Source organism: Talpa occidentalis, unplaced genomic scaffold (assembly GCF_014898055.3).
Source record: "Talpa occidentalis isolate TD23 unplaced genomic scaffold, MPIMG_talOcc4v2.1 talOcc4.7, whole genome shotgun sequence".
Lineage (NCBI taxonomy): Eukaryota > Metazoa > Chordata > Mammalia > Eulipotyphla > Talpidae > Talpa > Talpa occidentalis.
The window spans coordinates 98,089,615-98,110,649 of NW_023605083.1; positions in this window are offsets into that span (position 1 = coordinate 98,089,615).

Sequence of the window (21,035 nt, forward strand, 5' to 3'; positions counted from 1 at the left end):
GTACAGTCAGAAGCGCGGGAGGGTGAGAGAATTCACCAGAGCCAGAGCAGGGAGTACAGCAGGCAGAAGGACCGAAGTACACTGCTGAGGGGAGCAGCGGGCGGCAGGAGAGGTCTGCGCGCCATGTGGGACCCTCCTCCGGTGGCCGGGAGCAGCCGGGGATAGAACCGGTGCTACAGAGGCTGCGGGCAGCTTCGCAACCCAGCGCTCAACCGCTGCGCCACTGGGGAGGCCCTGGGTTTGTTTTTTTAAAGATTTATTTATGCATACAAGAGCTGGGGTACAGGCCAGAGGTATGTGGGGGATGAGAGGATTCACCAGAGACAGTGGGGAACAGAACAGGCATATTGAAGTACACTGCTGAGGGGAGCAGCGGGCGAGCCAGGAGAGGTCTGCTGTGCCATGTGGGTTGCTCCATGGCCGGCAGGATCGAACTCATGCTGCAGTGGCTGCGGACAGCTTCATAGGTTGCATCTTAACCCCTTGCGCCACCAGGGAGGCCTAGAAGAGTTTGGGTTTCTACCCTGCGTACAAACATATACTAGCCTATTTCATGTACACTGGCAGATGATACGGGACTCCTGGATCATAGACAAAGAACTTTATTACTCATTGCAAAAGCAATAGCCACTGCCATTGGTTCCCCACAAGTCACAGGAGGTGATACATACAGGTGGGCTTAGAAGGATTCTAAAATACTAGGCTGCATTATAGGAAAGCAAATCTAATCTTCAGGGAACCATTACTTTCAGTGTGAATGAGAAGCAAGGACTCTACCCTGGGGAGAAACAGCCCCAGTATTTGCTTACTATATCACAACCCTGAGAAATGATCCAGGCAAACAACAGAAAAGAGCTTGCATTCTTGACATGCCCAGCGGGAAGAAGCAGGGATGCTCAGGGGCCCTGGCATATGGCTCTCCCAAGACTTTTTTCAAGAGTACAAGACTGGAAATCTCACACCAATACAGGAAGTAAAATGAAGTTGTGGTCTTTTCCTGATATAAAGTTGTCTTTTTTTTTTTTAAAGATTTATTTATGCATAGAAGAACTGGGGTACAGGCCAGAGGTGCAGGGGGTGAGAGGATTCACCAGAGATAGTGGGGAGAAGAACAGGCAGATCTACTGAAATACATTGCTGAGGGGAGCAGCGGGTGGGACAGGAGAGGTCTGCTGTGCAATGTGGGTCAGCTCCCTGGCCAGGGATCTAACTCATGCCGTATAAGGTGAGAGTGCTGAGACTTAACCCCTAGGCCACCAGGGAGGCCCTCCTGAAGTAGAATCTTAGATGATCCCAAGAAAGATCAATACCCAGAGGTTGAAAAGTAATGATCTCACTCCATTGTACATTCATTAAAAATTATTCCTAGAGTACTATGTTCTGAGCATCAGACTTTAGAGTGTAATATACTATATTTGATTTACATAGTTGCAAGAAAGTTTTCTGATGTGAAGTTCAATGCCAATAGTTTCATTGGAACTTAGCCACATATTTAATGTTGTCAGTGACTGCTTTCCTGCTAGACAGCAAATGTGAACCATAAAAATATATTTGCTGGGGCCTTCCCTGGTGGCGCAGCAGTTGAGCACTGTGCTGCGAAGCTGCCCACAGCCTCTGCAGCGCCAGTTCAATCCCCAGCCGCCGGCAAGGGTCCCACATGGCGCGAGAGACCTCTCCTGCCATGCCTCCTGCTCCCCTCATCAGTGTATTTCGTCAGTCTGCCTGTTCTGTTCCCCACTCTGGCTCTGGTGAATTCTCTCACCCTCCCACGCTTCTGACTGCACCCAGTGCTTGTATAAATAAATAAATAAATCTTAAAAAAAAAACTTTAAAAAAAATGTATTTGCTGTCTGACCTTTTATAGAAAAAGGTAGCTGACTCTAAGCAATGGAATGGAGATTTATGTCTGTGGGGTAAGACACCAGGCAAATTAAAAGCAGCGCCCATGTGGAGTGTTAGGAATTAAAAAGGGCTCGAAAGCATGAAAAGAGTAGAGAGGCACATTGCCAGAAGAGAGGGATGGTAAACAGGAAGGTGGTCAGTACTGCCAAGAAAACTCTGGAAGAGCAATGATGCCCTTTGTCAGCCTATAATTCTGTCTATAACTCTGCCTTAAACCAGCAGAGCCTGCAGTATGTGGAGGAGTTGAGTTTGAGAGGGCTAGCTGAAGAGGTCCAACAGGAGAGGTCTTTCTGGAGTGGCTGGTATTCAAGAGGGTACAGGCCAGAGGTGGAGCGGGTGAGAGGATTCACCAGAGACGTTAGTGGGAAGCAGAACAGGCAGATCTTCTGAAATACATTGCTTCAAACTGGCACTTTTCCTAACATGCAGTGTAACTCAAACAAGACCACAGGAAGGGCTGCTTCTTGGGAATGAGTCCTCTCCTCTTATCTGTGAAACCCCATGTAGCCCCCACACCTCACTGATGTCCAACTTCTGGGCCCAGGGGAGCTGCAGGTCCTGCCCATGTGGCAGGCTGTCCCCCTCACCAGCCCCTGGGGATAGCCTGCCTTCTGGCCTAGAGAAAGTGACGACAAAATAACCGAACTTACCTTTGACATGGAGGGGTTCGGAACGAAAACTCATTCCTGCAGCCATCATTACAGCAGCTGCCATCATCTCCCTCCAAGAAAATTGCAGCTGCATTCTCAGTGGTCTCCAAATGGACCCCTCGTACCTGTCAACCTGCTTGAGCAGTCACCCAGTGTCATCAGTAGCCCGCCACACCAGCACCACCAGTACATTCCCCTGTTATTTTGAAGTAAATCTCAGTATCATTTTAGCTGTAAATGTGTTAGTGCACATTTCAAAAGATTTTGGAAACCTTTTAAACATAGTGACGTCATTGCATTTTCAAATATTTCCTTGATATTATAAAAAATCAATCAGATTTCCCTACTTGATTCGTTTTTAATAAATTGAGTCAGGATTCAAATATGCTCTATAATTTGCACTTAATTGATAGGTCACTTAAGTCTTTTTTTTTTTTTCAATCTATAAGTTCCTCTAACACACTCATTTCTTTTGATATATTTCTAGGGCTTTTGTCCTGTAGCATTTCCCAAAATTCAGACTTTGATTAGCTGGGGTGATTTTTTCCCCTAAACTCTATGCAGCTTTATTAAAGATAATTTCCCTAAACAATCATGATATTTCAGGCAGGATATGGGCAGACAATTGTTTACAATATACAACTTTCAAACCCCCCTCTTCAATGGACTGCCAAAATCAGCCACCTTGAAACCCAGTGAAAGCTTCATTTCATGCTCCGAACAGGGGAAGTTTAGAGTAAGAGTTGACATTCCACATTTAGCATGTTGCTTAACAACTTATACAAGCCCAACCCTGACTCTCCAGAAATGAAATGAAAGTGGCAAACTTACCCGAAAGGTCCACAGCCTAGAAAAGGAAGCACTCCTCCTCTGAGGTGTGCCATGGTAGTAGCAACACTGATGAGTCCAGAGTGACATACTGGCAATTGCTCTTTTTTTTTTTAAGATTTATTTATTTATGCATACAAGAACTGGGGTACAGGTCAGAGATGCGGGGGGTGAGAGGATTCACCAGACACAGAGTAGGGAACAGAACAGGCTGACTGAAATACACTGCTGAGGGGAGCAGCAGGCGAGACAGGAGAGGTCTGCTGCACCATGTGGGTAGCTCCCTGGCCGGCCAGGGATCGAACTTGTGCTGCAGAGGCTGCGGATAGCTTCATAGTGCAGTGCTTAACCCCTTGCGCCACCAGGGAGGCCTGGTAATTGCTCTTTTGAAGTCGGTACTGAACAGGTCTCCCCGGGCTTAAAGGAATCAAGTCTATGCTGAGGGCAGAAAGGGAGAAGAGGATTCAAAAAATAATTTTAGTTTTTCCATCACCAAAAGATGTCTTTGCCAAGGCTCATTTGTGTCAAAATAAAGGAATTCTAACTGGGAACCAAGAGAAAGTCTCTCAGAACTAGAAAGGAAAGGTGTTTTCCCCCACATCAATCCAGATTCAGAGACCAGTTAGTGACCTATCCCCTTGCCCAAAACACAATGAAGTGTTCTATGTGCTAACAATGTAGCTTTAAAAAAATCTGCATTTTCATAAAACTTTAACCAGAAACAGTATTTCAAACTGGACAGTCACCAGCAATGCAGTTACTGAAAATGTACACACTTCACTTGGCATCTCCAATACCTTGTGCTTTCCGTTCTGGTCTGTTTAGGATCTCCATTTTCTGTAAGGTCATCCCCATTGCCAGCCTCAGCTTTACCCTTCCCTTCAGGTACCTTCTTTACAGGGGCCTTTTTAGGCTTGGTATCTGGCTTTGGTGGAGCAGGAACAGGTTGATCAGATAACCTTGCGGTCTCTCTTGTTTGCCCTTCACCTTGGCTTTGTCTCCTTTAACTTTTCTGTAGGGCACAGAGGCAGCGCTGCAGGATGTGCGATGCCGGAATGCTGGTCCCAGACGACTTGGTTGGTCTCTGAACCATTCTCCCTTCTTCGTCACAGTTTGCCTGAGGTGATATTTTACATGTTGTTCTGCCCCATGTGTTTCCTATAAACTGATAAACAAGGGCCTCCCTGGTGGCGCAGGCGGTTGAGCACTGCACTGTGAAACTGTCCGCAGCCTCTGCAGCGCAGGTTCGATCCCGGCTGGCCAGTGAGGGTCCCACATGGTGCGGCAGACCTCTCCTGTCTCGCACGCTGCTCCCCTCAGCTGTGTATTTCATCAGTCTGCCTGTTCTGCTCCCCGCTCTGTCTCTGGTGAATCCTCTCACCCTCCTGCGCATCTGGCCTGTACCCCGGTTCTTGTATAAAAATAAATGAATCTTTAAAAAAAAAATAAACTGATAAACGAGGTTTAATTCCATCCAGTTAACATTTTTAGCAACTACTTCATAGGTTTATGTTGATCGATCTCAGAAGGTACATAGTGTCTGCATTTCTCTTTGTGATTTTAACAAATGATCATTACCTGATCCACTAGTTCATTAGGGGTTGCAAGTTAATGATAGAATCTAAATCCATAATTCTTTAGAGGTAAATTGAATTATTCCCATAAAAGAAAGTTCTGCTCATCAACTAATGGACCGCCCCAAGGTACTATTTGTTTAGGAAAATGATGAATGTGTGATTTGTTCCTGGATTTAATTTTCTAAATAGTCTGCTCCCTAGGATACTCCAGAAGTGACCTAAGAGGTTTTTGTTTATTTAGTTCCTTGCTTACTTGCTTTTTTAGTGCCATTATGAGTTCATATATTTACATTATATAATGTGTTTCAAATTCATTGCAGTTATTTTGATGCTCAAACTCTCCCATGCTTGACCTATGGAAGCCTTTTTAAGATGGTTCTTGAGCACTTTAAGAGAATTCTTTAATACTTTTTTGTTCTCTGAAATGATAAGGTATATTAGGTTCATCTTGCCAGCCTTAGCTTTATGGGTTGGTTATTGCAAGATTCCTTTCCTTTAAGAAATGACAAGGGCCTGCTGGGTGGATTAATTAACTAGTGCTGATCAGGTGATGACTGATTGACTCATTTAAGAATCCACTTCTGGGGCCTCCCCGGTGGCACAGCAGGTTGAGCACAGTGCTGTGAAGCTGTCCTCAGCCTCTGCAGCATGGGTTCGATTCCCAGCCAGCCAAGGAGATACCCACATGGCACAGCAGACCTCTCTTGTCTCACCCACTGCTCCTCTCAGCAGTGTTTTCAGTCCATCTGCCTGTTCTGCTCCTCACTCTGTCTCTGGTGAATCCTCTCACCCTCCCGCGCCTCTGGCCTGTACCCCAGCTCTTGTGTAAATAAATAAATCTTTTAAAAAAAAATAAGAAACCACTTCTGGGAGAGCAGTGACTAAATCTTCATTTGGCAACATGGAGCTTAGTATAAGTGACTCCATTTTAGGCCTGTTGTCTTGTTTTTAACAGCATGAAGCTGTACCCTGGGTACCATGAGGTTTCAAGAACAATAAGAGCAAATTATTTCATACTGAACTTTGGTTAAACCTTCCGTACGGTAAGGTAAAAAGTATAAGGCTTTTCTGCCCTCCCACCATTAGGACTGATGATAGATCCTTGTGGTCCTGAATGCATGCCTGATGGCAGACACCTGGAGTAGGGTGTGGGCATGCGTAAGTGGGTACACCTGGGCTAAGACTGGGCTTATAAGGGCAGCGTCATGGGGAAGCCAGCAGAAGCAGAGGAGAAGAAGCAGAACAAATAGAAGAACCACAAGAGAAGCAGAGAGAACGAGAGGGGAAAAAAGAAGCAAAAGAGAAGCAGAGACTGCCAGAGAATTCCAGAGAGCCCAGATAGAGTGAAGACTTGCTGGGGGCTGGGAGGCCTTCCAGCCTCCCGGACCCCCAGCACCCCTGCCTGCCGTGTACCTGGTAAATCCCAATAAAAGCCTGAAAAGCCACTGAGGGCTCCAGGACTTCTCCTTACCCCATCTGCATAGAATCGTATAGAAACCTGCTCCATGTCCTCCTGCCCCCTACACCCTCTAATCAAGCTGTGCTATCCTCTATGTATTTCTCTTATGAGGATCAGAGAAATGGAAGCTCTATAGAATAACAAAATCTTTGATATGCAATGAATGTAGATACTTGCAGGTGTTCTCATATCAGAGATCTCAATTTGGAAGAAAAAGAAGAAAATGTTGAAAATACAATTTTTGTATTTAGGGCGTGATTTTCTTCTGGAGTATTCAAGTAGGGTAGAATTGCTAATAACCCAAATATTCATCTAAAAGAACAGGGTATCCTTCATCTGTGAAAATCTTTTTACCAAGTCAAGTGTGGGACATTCTGGGAAAATGTTTCTGATAGTTTGAAAAAGTAAATGCAAATGAAAAGCAGCATTCAAAGGCGCAGCTTTCTTATTTTTAAAAAAGATTTATTTAGGCATACAAGAACTGGGGTACAGGCCAGAGATGCCGGGGTGGTGAGAGGATTCACCAGAAACAGAGTGGGGAACAGAACAGGCAGACTGACTGAGATACATTGCTGAGGGGAGCAGCGGGTGAGTCAGGAGAGGTCTGCTGTGCCACGTGGGTAGCTCCCAGCCAGTGATTGAACTCATGCTGCAATGGCTATAGACAGCTTCATAGGTTGCATTTTAACCCCTTGCACCACCAGGGAGGCTCCAGGAGCAGCTTTCTTAAAGTGTTTTACATTCAAGTTGATAAAGATTTGAGGGCGAAACAGAGGTTTGCTGGCTATGTGGGTCAGCTCCCTGCTGGGGGTCAAACTCAGGCCCAGGCCTCAGAGGCTGGCAATAGCTTGATGCGCTGAGACTTTAACCCCTGCACCACCAGGTGGGCCCTGTTTTTATAATTTTCTCACTCACTCTGGACTCCCCCTCCCTATCTAGTTTTATGTTGCTCCCACCTGACCCCTGGCCCAACCGCAATCTTATAAGGATATTTTGGGGCTTTCCTGCCATGTGGTGGTTTTAGAGTAAGGCAGAATCAGTTAGTATGTCAATGGGTGACTTGTTTGTGAGGTTCATCTTTGTCTTCCGCCCTCCCTCCTCTTGCAGCTTATGAAATCCCATCTCACCAGGTGGTGATCAGTAATAGTTGTTTATTTTTTCCAATTTCCTTTCATGACCTATTCTGCCTCTCACCTCCAACAGTGAGGCCTGCGTGGAACATTTGCAGCTCTCTTCATCCCATAGGATTTAATTCCCCAGCTATTTCTACTGACTTCTGGCCCCAGGTTGCAATCCTCTCTCTATTTCTGTTCTCTCTAGCTTGATCTTTTTTCTATCTTCAAGTATTCCTCTTATCTTTGAATGTATCTACATATTCTGAGTTTCCTAGTTCAAAATTTTATCTGTCACTTCTGTGTGTTTGGAGCAGAGAAGGTGCTTCTCCACCAGGAACTTTAGGGGCTTCTATGCAAAGAAAGTTTTGGGGTTTTTTTAAAGATTGATTTATTTATGCATAAAAGAACTAGAGTACAGGACAGAGGTGTGGGGGGTGGGAAAGTAAGAGGAGTCACCAGAGGCAGAGTGGGAACAGAACAGAACAATTGAAATGCACTGCTGAGGGGAGCAGCAGGCAAGATAGGAGAGATCTGTGCCATGTGTGCCATCTCTCCCTGTCAGGGGATCGAACTTGTGCTACAGTGGTTGTGGATAACTACATAGTGCTGAGACTTAACCCCTTGAGCCCCCAGGGAGGCTCTGCAAAGAACATTTTGTGTCTGTTAACACAGTGGTGGATCTGAGTGTGAGTTTTTAACCCATCATTTACCAGAAGTCTTATCAGCTGTTAGATTAATTGTGAGAAAGAGTAGGCTCTTTTGGAGTAGATTATTTCTGCAGGGCTGAATCAATTATGAACCAACTCTTTAACGCTGGAACCATTAAAAGATATGCTAGGTTACAAAATCAAAGAGATCGATTCCAAATTCCCATGGTAAGTCATAATTGAACCTCTGAACTGATGCACAGCAACCAAGCTGTTTTGGAGAGTTGAATCAATGATTTTGTTAATGACCCAACCTAATTATGAGAATATTCAGCATCTGCCCCTAGCATATAACCAAAAGCATGTCACAGGCTCAACACTGAAAAGTCAAATCTGTGAAGGGCCAGGGTAATGTTGGACACACCTAACCTGGTGACCACCTACAAAAAAGAATGCCTCTTCCCCAACCCAAAGCAGGTCCTTCATCCACCTGGAGTAGGGTGCGCAGATTCGGCACATGCTCAAAAGTATGGATTTTGGAATCTAAATGAGTGTGAATCCCAGTTCTGCCACTGGTTGGTGCTATGAAATTGGGCAAGTTAACTGTCTGCCTCATTTTCTCATCTGTTGAGAAAGGAATAATAACCATCCTCCCTCCTAGAAATGTCGTGAGCATGAAATGAATTAATGTGTGTAAAATGCTAGCCTGGAATAGTATGTCTGTTTCTCAAAAAAATTAATACAGAATCACCTATGACCCAGCAATTCCACATCTGGGTATACACCCAAAAGAAATGAAAGCAGGGACTCAGATATTTGCACATTCATATTCATTATCTGTAATAGCCAAAAAAAGGTGGAAGTAACCCAAGTGTAGAAATGTAGGTATAATTAATACATAAATGGATAAACAAAATGCAGTATATATGTACATGGAATATTATTCAGCCTTAAAAAGAAAGGAGATTCTGGGCCTCCCTGGTGGCGCAAGGGGTTAAGACGCAGCACTATGAAGTTATCTGCAGCCTCTGCAGCACGAGTTCAATCCTCAGGCCAGCCAGGGAACTACCCACATGGTGCAGTAGACCTCTTCTGTCTCGCCCACTGCTCCCCTCAGCAGTGTATTTCTGCTGAAATACACTTCTGCTGTTCTCTTCCCCACTCTGTCTCTGGTGGATCCTCTCACCCTCTGTACCTCTGGCCTGTACCCCAGTTCTTGTATGCATAAATAAATAAATCTGAAAAAAAAAAAAAGAAAGGAGATTCTGATAGACGTTACGCAGTAGATGCATCTAGAGGGCATATGCTGAGTGAAATAAGCCAGATTCACCCAAATCCTGCCATGATTCCACTCACAACAGGCACCTAGAATAGTCAAATTCACAATGACAGAAAGTAGATGGGTGGTTGCCAGACACAGAGGGAAGAGGCAGAAGGGGCAGTTGGTGTTTGCTGGGGACAGTGTTTCAGTTTTTCAAGGTAAGAGCTCTGGGGATGGAGTGTGTGTGGGGCTGCACAACAGTGTGAATGTGCTAAGTGCCACTCAATTATGCACATAAAAAGACTAAGATGATAAGTTTTTATGTGATGAATATTTCACCACAATATTTTTTGTTAAAATTTTTTAGACTCTTTATGCATACAAGAGCTGGGGTACAGGCCACAGTTATGGGGGTGAGAGGATTCACCAGAGACAGAGTGGGGAAGAGAACAGGCGGATCTACTGAAATACACTGCTGAGGGGAGCAGCGGGCAAGGCAGGAGAGGTCTGCTGTGCCATGTGGGTCACCTCCCTGGCCAGTCGGGCATGGAACTCTACTGGAACTCCCAAGAGGAGGAGAACTGGACCCTGTCTTCAAAGCTCAAGGTTTAAGAGGGTGGGCAAATATCTAACAATATAGCAATAACATCCTACACATGTTCTGGGTATTAAAAGCCTATGGTGACACCAGGGGACAGCAGAGGTGGGGGGGCGTGGGCGGGTGGCAAATGGCCATTTCCTTTTAGAACACACAACAAAAGTCAGGAAGCCTTTCTGGGAAGTGTAATGTGGGACCCAAATTCTGAATCCCAACAGTAACTGTCCTGGTCGGGAGGCTGGGGACAGAGCGACAAGGCAAGGCTGGAGGTATGACCTGTCTGGTGTGTTCATGGACACCCTTGGTTCTGCTGGTTCTGGGTGACAGAAGAGACCTGGGCCAGCAGAAGACGGAGCTGGAGAAGGAGGCACAGACACTTTTGGGTCTGGCAGGGTGTAGGGTAAGGAAAAATGTCAGGCTTTCCTGCCCTCCCGCCATCAGGATAGATGATGGATCCTTGCGGTCCTGAATGCATGCCTGATGGCGGGCACCTGGAATAGGGTGTGGGCATAGGTAGATGGGATTCACCTGGGCTGAGACTGGGCTTTTAAGGGCGGTGTCACGGGGATGCCAGCAGAAGCCGAAAGAGAAGCCGAGAAAGAAGCAGAGAAGCAGAGAGAAGGCCAGAGAGCCCAGATAGAGTGAGGATTTGCTGGGGGCTGGGAGGACTGCCAGCCTCCCGGCCCCCCAGCACCCCTGCCTGCTGTGTACCTGGTAAACCCCAATAAAAGACCTGCAAAAGCCACTGAGGACTCTGACTCCTTTACCGGTCTGCTAGATCATAGAAAACCTGCTCAGTGTCCATTCCTGACCCTACACAGGGTATTTGGACAGTCACCTGGAGGGAACGGGAAAAGACTGAAAGGTTCCCCCAGCAGGGAGGACACGGTCACCTAGGAGTTAGAACCACCACCTGAAACACGAGATGAATTACTCTATTTATTCATTGTTATTTCCACACGAAGTAGCAACTGGTAAAAAGCCAAAAAGTCTACTGCTTTCAGGTCTGCTCAGAGAGGTGATACACAAGGGTGTATGAAGCATCAAGTAGTTATTCAGACCCAAACTGCTCATACAGGAAGGAGAGCTGCACTTTCTGCACATGGTTCTCCCTCCGACGTGCAGTTGTGACTTTGCGCAACTCTGGCAGCAAAGCAAAGTTCTCTATTCTTTTTCTTGGCTTTGTTTCAACAAGTTTTGTTGTGACCTTGTATTTTATCTCAATGAATTAGCTTTCAAATAAAAAGATTAGCCATCAAGAATCTTGCCTATTCTAATACTTTACATTGGCAGCAACATACACACATAGAGTTTGTTGCCTGCAATGCAGACCCTGAAACTTATCCCAAAGATTTCCATGGAATATGAAGGCTCTCCCATCAGCTATGGCCAGAAAAATCTGTTTCCCATCAAGTCAGAACAGCGCTGTTGAGTTTCCAGGAGATACAACAAACTATTGCATCCCAAGGTTTTGCTGGATAATTATACTTCCGGATTTCACCAAGCTGCAAAGAATTCTCACTAGTTATACCAGAACATCCTGTTTCCTGCAAGCAAATATCATTCCTAGGCATTTGCTCATCCTCTCAATGGCCATGTACATCCAGAACAAGAATTTGCCAGGTGCAAATTCTCGTATTAGCAAGGTATACAAAAATCTTAGAAATTTCAGGGCTTCTGAACCAAATAACTCAGAAAGTTTGTTCTTTTCAAACAAGTCAGTATGGTTTTGAGTTTTGTATTAAGTGACGTGAAAAGATTTAACAGAGCATTTCTTGGATTGCGGCTTTGACTGTGATGAGCCTCTGCAGAAAGTTCTAACCATTATTCTCAATATGGGACTCAAGGGTCTGAGATTTGAAGTTTGTATCACTCATCTCTGAAACTTCAAGTCAGCACCCCAGTTCATTAATCTGGGGAACAAAAACTAGCAGCAATGCCATGAACTTCCCAGGTGACAGTGTAAGCAGGTTATTTCACTGCATTTCATCCCTGGTTAATAGGAGATTCTGACCATAGCTTTCGTTTTCTAGAATGATGGTTCTCAGTTAAAAGTGATTTTTGTGTGTGAAAGTGATTTTGGCAATATCTGGAGACATTTTTTATGTCATGAGTGGGTGTGGGGGTGGAGAAGGGCTGCTGCTGGCATCAGGTGGTTAGAGGCTGGGGATACTGCAAAACACCCTACAGTACATAGGGCAGCCTTCCTCCCAGCCCCAAAGAATTATCTTACCCAATCTAAAATGTCAGTTGTGTCAAGATTGAAAAACCTTGGTCTAAAACTAGAATCCAAATACCTGAATGTCTACCGTTTAGAACTCTCAGAGAGGGCCTCCCCGGTGGCACAGCGGTTGAGCGCTGGGTTGCGAAGCTGCCCGGCCTCTGCCGCGCCGGTTCGATCCCTGGCTGCTCCCCGGCCACCAGAGGAGGGTCCCACATGGCGCGCAGACCTCAACTGCTGCCTGCTGCTCCTCTCAGCAGTGTACTTCGGTCCTTCTGCCTGCTCTGCTCCCCGCTCTGGCTCGCTCTGGCTCTGGTGAATTCTCTCACCCTCCGGCGCTTCTGACTGTACCCAGTGCATGTATAAACAAAACAAACAAACAAACAAATAAATAAATAAATAAATAACATGCCTCTATAAAAAAAAAAATAGAACTCTCAGAGTCAAGCTTTTCTGCCCATCAAAATCATTCTTTTTGTAATAGTGGGAGTTATAGGAAGGGGCCAGACTAGACTACATTTCTCAGGCTTCTTTACAAATTAGTATGGTCATGTGATTAGCTCTCACCAAAAGCGTGTGTCTTGGAGTATTGTCGTCTAGGAATTATCTTTCCTCTTTGCTGGCAAGATGTAGCTGACAATTAGGCTACAGCAGAGCCACAGATTGGATCTGGAGTTCTGACTCACCATGAAAGAGAGTTACCCATCAACTAAGAGCAAGTGCTACAGTATGACACATAAATAGAAATATATTTGTGTTTGAACATTTATACATCTCTGGGTCTATTGGTCCTGGTAGTTTGGCTCTGATAATAAACAGCTGTTTCCCATGGTCTATTTTGGCCTTAGGATCTCCCTATGTTGAGAGAGCCATGGGTCAAGCTCTCCTACTGTAGCTAAAACACCACTGGTTATCAAAACAAGTGAGAAATGTGTGCGGCTCCCACATGAACCATGCTTTCTAGTACATGGAGACCTGCTCACCTGCCAAGTGGCCCATCTTCACCTCCAACGCTGCTGCTCTAAGCAAGGGAATTGGGGTGCTGCCTCAGCAAGCATACCACAGAGTTCACATATCATAATCCTTCCCCCACCTATGCCTACCATTTGTGGTCAGTGTTATCCAAAATATGACAGGAGGGCCTCCCTGGTGGCACAGGGGTTAAAGACAGTGCTATCAAGCTATCACCAGCCACCGAAGCGCAAGTTGGATCCCCACATGGCACAGCAGAACTATTCTGTCTCGCCCGCTGCTCCCCTCAGCAGTGTCTTCAGTCCGTCTGCCTGTTCTGCTCCCCGCTCTGTCTCTGGTGAATCCTCTTACCCCCTCCCACACTTCTGGCCTCTACCCCAGCTCTTGTATGCATAAATAAATAAATCTTTAAAAAAACAAAATATGATTCTAACTGCAAGATGTGATAATAAATCATAAAACATGATGGCACATGAAATCTGCTATATGACTAAAGTTGGGAAATTTTTGCAAGATAAACTGCCTTCCATGCCGCTCAAGTAATCCTTCTCCGATTCATAGCATTTATCATACGCTGCAGTTACTCGCTTGTTTGCTTATTTATTGCCCATCTCTGACTAGAATGTATACTTCTGAGGGCTGAGATCTGGTCTGTCTTGGTCCTTGCAACGTTCCTCATGCCCACCACAGCATTTGGGATGTGTGGAAAAGAGGGTGCCTTTCGCCAAAGCTCAGAGTGTGCTAGGGTTTTGCTGGGGGTCTGCTCCACTTCTTCTGTGTGTGTGGTGACTCAATATCTGCAGACACTTTTCTGAATCTGCTCTTGCTGGTTTCATGCCTGCAGAGATTCCTTGAAGCCTCTGAGACTTGAATGGCAGTTGCTTCCTAATTTCTAGTATAATCTCCCACTGCTTTAATATCTTAGTCATTTCAGTGATAACTTGGAAGGTGGGAATTCTTGGTACAGAGTCAAGATTAGAGAGAAATAAACTGTGATCAAGCTTTGGGGATGGTGTTCAGAGTCTCCCCTCTCAAGTTTTCCCCATTCATTCCAGAAATGTTTATGTTATTTTTTTAAAGATTTATTTATGATACAAGAACTGGGTACAGGCCAGAGGTGTGGGGGGTGAGAGGATTCATCAGAGACAGAGTGGGAACAGAACAGGCAGATTGACTGAAATATACTGCTGAGGGGAGCTGCAGGCAAGTCAGAAGAGGTCTGCTGTGCCTTGTGGGTAGCTCCCTGGCCAGGGATCGAACTCTTGCTGCTGGGGCTGCGATAGCTTCATAGGTTGCATCTTAACCCCTTGTGCCACTAGGGAGGCCCCATAAATGTTTATGTTAAACACAAAGTACCAAGTCCTCCTGCTGACCACCCTGCAGCATTTGCCACCATTGGCAAAGAGCATTAACTGCTCTTTCCTATCTGGAATGTTCTCCAGCCTTGGTTTCCACAGCACTGCAGTCCGAGACTCTGCCCCTACCTAGTGTGCCTTCCTCCTCCTTGACATCACCCCAGGTCCTCTTCAAAGTTCTCCTTTCTAGTCCAGCATGTTAAATGACCTCGTGCCCCACTGATCTGTCTTTGACCATCTTCTCATCCCTGGTGACCACACCGACTTACTTGGGCTTGGCTACTTCTAAGTGTAGCAGCTCTCAATGACACGGGTCGTGTCAGATCACGTTTCTTTGCTTTCACAATATGCATCTCAAGCTCAAAATGTGCAGAGCAGAAATCGTTCTCCCCACACTCTTGCTCCTCTGGCTTCTTGTCTTTCCTTCACATCTTCCTGCTGCTCATCCAACTTTAACAAGTCCTGTCAATTCCACACCCTCAGCAGCACCCTAGGACCTACTCTGCATCCTGCCTATCCTTCCTCAGCTTCGGCTTGCATCATGTTTTATGTCTACATGTCTTCTCACCTCTGGTTCTGCACTCCCGTCTGCTACCTGCAGACGGGAATAATCTAGAATAATCTTCCCACAACACAGCACTGTCAGAATACGCACTGACTTTAACTTTCAACACCTCAATATCTTGAATGCCAGCTTAAGCCCCAAAGCCCTGTTGTTTAAAGCCTCGCTCCTGTTCACCTTTCCAGATGCGCTCCACTCCTTGCTTTCTGTACACCAACTCTGTGGAACCACTTGCAGGTGCCCAGTGTGCCAAGCAAGCTGCTTCATCGTTGAAGATGCCGCCCTTAAGTCACCCTGGAAAATGCCACCCACCCTTAATTTCCAGTTCACCGGGACATTCTTAGGACCCTCTTCCTCCATTGTGCCTCCTGGTACCCACACTGTATTTAGTTCTGTCTCAGTCTCTATCATACTTTATTTCATTTATTTGATTACAAGTCTTTTTATATTTATTTATTTATTGGGTAGTAGTATAGGTCAGTGCAGGGGGTGAGAGGACTCACCAGAGACAGAGTGGGGAGCAGACAGGCAGATTTACTGAAATACACTGCTAAGGAGAGCAGCAGGGGAGACAGGGGAGGTCTGCTGTGCCTTAGGTGGGTTAGCTCCCTGGCTGGGGATCGAAGTCAGGCCATAGCAGTGATAGTGCTGAGACTTAACCCCTAGAACACCAGGGAGGCCCTCCAAGTCTCTTCCCCAGCCAGACCATAAATTTCACAGCACATGCTTTCGGAATCACACGAGTGACTATCACACAAGCTCCACGAAAGGGGGTTTTGTTGGTTCATACACTGCTTAATCCTCAGAGCCTGAAACAATGCTTGCTATAGAGCAGATATTCAGCAAAAAGTTGGTGAGCCTGTGAGTGGATACAAATAAAAATAGATACACCAAATGCAAATCATAAGCACATATTCTAGAGACCAACTCTCCAGGAGTCAACAAATCTATGGAATTTTTCTTCAAAACAAGCCCAAGGAAATATCACTACTCCTTCTTCCCCTCAATGGCCAGATACCAGCCGAGCAACCGTCAGCTGCCTCCCAGGCTTGGGATGACTCACGGGAGAGCTTTCTTGGGGAGGAGTGGGAGGAGATGATGGTTGACAAAAATAACCACAGACACTTGAAGCATCATCAAGCCTCTGTCTGTGGGGTGAACAGGGGTGAATCTAAAGGTTTCTCCCGGGCAAGGCAAGGGAGGTATTCACCCTTCTAGTACCAGCGGCTATCACTTTCGTGGTCAGAGAGTCAGACAAACTTAAGGTGAACAAAATAAAATGGCCACTGCTCCCAAGCAGCCAGCTGCTAGTGATCTATGTGAAGCTGCTCTGTAATTGTGAAGGAAGCGCAGATGGGAGGAGTGATTGTTAAACGTCATTAATTTGATGATTCCTTCTGTGTCTTTTTTTTTTTTAAAAAAAAAAAAAAGGGCTTTCCCACACTTGATCTCATTGGATGAGCACATCAACCAGGAGAGAAGAGCAATTCTGCAGACGAAAAAAAAAGACTCAGAATCGGGCCTCCATGGTGGGGCAGCGGTTGAGCACTGGGTTGCGAAGCTGCCCGCAGCCTCTGCATCGTCGGTTCGATCCCCAGCTACTCCCCGGCTACCAGAGGAGGGTCCCACATGGCGCACAGACCTCTCCTGCCGCCCGCTGCTCCCCTCAGCAGTGTCCTTCGGTCCTTCTGCCTGCTCTGCTCCCCGCTCTGGCTCTGGTGAATTCTCTCACCCTCCCGCGCTTCTGACTGTACCCAGTGCCTGTATAAATAAATAAATTAATTTTAAAAAAAAAGACTCAGAATCAGTGACTTGCTTAGTAACTGATACTCAAGATGGTCCAAGGACTGGCAGCATCAACATCACCTGGGAATCTGTTAGACATGCGAAGTCTAGGCCTCACTTCAATCTGCTGCATCAGAAACTCTGTAATGAGGGCCTCCAGGTGACTGAAATCCATGCCTAAGTTTGACACTGACTTAAGAGTCATGCAGGTAGCAAGTTACAGACCCTGGGTGCTATCCCTCACTGAGCTACTTGCAGGTTAATAAATAACAGTTTCCTGCTCCTACTTGCTCCATGAAGCCCTGTACAGACCAGGTACAGCTACATCTCCAACTTTTGCAACTCCAATGTCCTTCTCACTGGCTTCCTCTGTTTCTTAGACTTGTGTAGGATAAGTGATTATCAGGATTTTCTGCCCTCCCACCATTGGCATTGATAATAGATCCCTGTGGTCCTACGTGCATGCCTGATGGTGGGCACCTGGAGTAGGGTGTGGGCATGTATAGATGGGCACACCTGGGCTAAGACTAGGGCTTATAAGGGTGGTGTCACAGGAACGGAACCAGCAGAAGAGAAAGAACGAGACCACAAGAGAATGCCAGAGAGCCCAGAAAAGAGTGAAGACTCACTGAGGGCTGGGAGGCCTTCCAGCCCTCTGGCACCCCTACCCTCTGTGTACCTGGTGAAAGGCCAATAAATGCCTGAAAAAGCCACCGAGAGCTCCAGGACTCTCCCTTACCCATCTGCCTGGATCACAGAGACCCTACTCTATGCCTCCTGCCGCTACAACTTGCCAAACTCTTTTCTGCCCCAGGACCTTTGCACAGACTATTTCCTGTGCCTGGAATGCCATCCTCCTGGCTTGATTCTTTTCACTTTAAGTCTCACGGCAAGCAAACTTTTTCATTTTGCATGAATGAAACACTACTACTCATTCAACAACTTCCCCCCTCCCCCTCCCTCCAGCCCTTGGCAACCACTACTCTACTGTCTGACTCTGTGAGTTTAATTGTCACATACCTTATATAAGTGAAATCTGCAGTATTTGTCTTTCTATGACTGGCTTGTTTCATTTAGCACAATGTCTTCAAAGTCTATTCATGTAGCATGTGACAGGATTTTTTCTTTTTTTTCTTTAAAGGTTTATTTATGTATACAAGAATGGGGGTGTGGAGCATGAGAAGATTCACCAGAGACAGAGTGGGGAACAGAACAAGAGGAATAACTGAAATGCACTGCTGAGGGGAGCAGCGGGCAAGTCAGGAGAGATCTGTTGCGCCATGTGGGTATCTCCCTGGCTGGGGATCGGACTCTTGCTGCAGTAGCTGCGATAGCTTCATAGGTTGCATCTTAACCCCTTGCGTCACCAGGGAGGCCCAGGATTTTTCCCTTTTTAAGGCTAATACTTGATTATATGCATCTACCACATTTTCTTTATCCATTATTCATTGATCAACATTTAGTTGTTTCCACCTCTTGGCTATTGTGAATAATGAGGCAATAAACATGGGTGTGCAAATATTTCTTTGACATCCTGTTTTTAGCCCCTTGGATAAATACCCAGAAGTGCAATTGCTGGATCATATGGTAGATCTATTTTCAATTTTTTTTTTTTTTTACATTTCAAAAGGACAGGTTTATTAGGAAAAGGAGAAAGAAAAAGAGAGACACCTGCATAGTGCCAGATGGGCAGGAGTGATGCCTATGTTTGATTTTTTGAGGAACCTCCATACTGCTTTCTATATGTCTGCACCATTTTGCATTCCTACCAGCAGTGCAGGAAGGTTCCAATTCTATCCCTGGTGGAAAACAGTCCAGCATTAATCCTAAAGCTAAACAATTCCACTCTTACAGCTGCCCCATGTGTGTAACAAGGAATGCAGGAATATCCATAAAAGCACTCTTCCCAATAGCAAAGGCTAGAAACCATTTGAATGATGGGTAGTAGGAGAGCAGAGAAAGATACTAAGGTACATTCACACCATTGACTGCTACACACATTCTAAAAAAATGAATTAGAGGGACACACAGCAGTAAGGACAATTCTTATGATAAAACATTAAATGAAAAACAATACCTATAAAAAATTCCATATAGGGCCTCCCAGGTGGCCTAGGGGTTAAGTCTGGTGCTATCACTGTGACTGCCTACCACAATGGCCCGAGTTCGATCCTTGGCCAGGGAGGTGAACCACATGGCGCAGCAGACCTCTCCTGTCTTGCCCGCTGCTCCCCTCAGCAGTGCATTTCAGTACATCTGCCTGTTCTGCCCCCCATTCTGTCTCTGTTGAATCCTCTCACCCGCCCCCCACCCCCACCCCGCACCTCTAGCCTGCACCCCAAGTTTTCTATGCAAAAATAAATAAAATCTTTGAAAAAAACTCCATATAGCAAGATGCCCTTTCATAAAGTTAAAAACAATCAAAATGAAAAGTAGACACTCTTTAGGAACACACATAAATACCATACTACTATATAAAGAATATGGGGACAGAGAAAAATGGGTGGAGGTATGGATAAAACAAGATTGGGCATGATTTGAAAAGTTAAAATCCAGAAAAAAAGGTGTATGTAAATTCACTATACGAGTCTTTCTAGCTTTGTGTAGGTTTGAAATTTCCCAGTATACAAAGAAATTTTATTATTTTTTTTCATCAACAGGTTTATTAAGGAAAAGAAAAAAAGGAAACAGAGATGTCTGCACAGACACAAACAGGCTCTTTTAAAAGGCAAGTGCTCCCAAGTATTAAATAATATAAAGAGTAAATAAAGCACGGACTGATGAATACAGGATTCAGGAAGCAGGGCGACCAGGTGGAAGGGAACCCTCAGATGCAATGTCAGTTATTGTCAAAGGTCTGGCTGGCGCTGTTTTGTTTTGGATGGTGAGTTCATGGGCATTATTATATAATTAGCTAAATAACAAAATTAAAACAAGCCATGCATGAAGCAATGAAATAATTAGAGAAGTAGAGGGAAAGCATGGAGTCAGCCTGCACACAGTTCTCAGTGGCTTAGATGGATGCATCCAAGATGTGTCTTTCTGGGGCTCAGTTTGCAGGGAGGGAGTTTATAACTCTTGGAGACCCAGAAGCTCGTTCTCCTGCCTCCAGCCTGTGCACTGCCTCTTCTCTCCTCCAAGGATTTCTCTTGCCTGCAAGTGAGGTAAGCGTGTCCTCCTGGCAAAGGCCTGAGCACTGAGCAGGGTTTTCTAGAGCTTCAAGTCTCCTAATAAGAGCTGGCTCCATGTCTGGGATGTCACGCAGGCAGTCTGCTCACACCATCAGACTTTCAGACTAGAATGTTGGGGGTTACATTCATCCCCAGCTCTTGTAGCATTCAGGGACCCTGAAACATTTTACCTGGTGGCTGAAAGAAGGTACCAGTTATTGGAAGAATTGCAAAGAGAGAAATAGGCCAACCTGGGTACCCCAGAAAGGGGGTGGGACCCCTTTGTTGCATGTGCATGTGGGGGGTGTGTATGTATCTGTGTTTACTGTTCCCTCATGGTCAGTCAGTTCCTTCAGTGATGCCCTAAATTCTAAGTCCAGAAGTGGTTCTATCCTTTTCACAACCTTTTTTTTTTTTTAAATTTATTTATTTATGCATACAAGAACTGGGGTGGAGGCCAGAGGTGGGGGTGTGTGTGGGAGGATTCACCAGAGACAGAGTGGGGAGCAGAAAAGGAAGATTGACTGAAATACACTGCTGAGGGGAGCAGCGGGTGATGCAGGAGAGGTCTGCTGCACCATGTGGGTTGCTCCCTGGCCAGGGATCGAACTCATGCTGCAGTGGCTGCAGAAAACTTCATAGGGAGAGCTTCATAGGTTGCATCTTAACCCCTGTGCCACCAGGGGGGCCCCCTCCTCTTCACAACCTTAAGGAGACCTCAGAAGAAAAAAACTTATACTTGCTTCCTCCCCACACCCCAACTTTACCAGGCTCTTCTCAGATGTGGTCTGGGGACAGCCCAGGGTGGCAGTTTGAATGTACCTGGAAACACATTAAAATGCAAATGGCCCTGATTCACTGAATCAAAAACTCAGGGTGGGCTGAGCATTCTGGCTTTCAATAGTTCTCCAGGGGAGTCTGATGCAGGCTCAA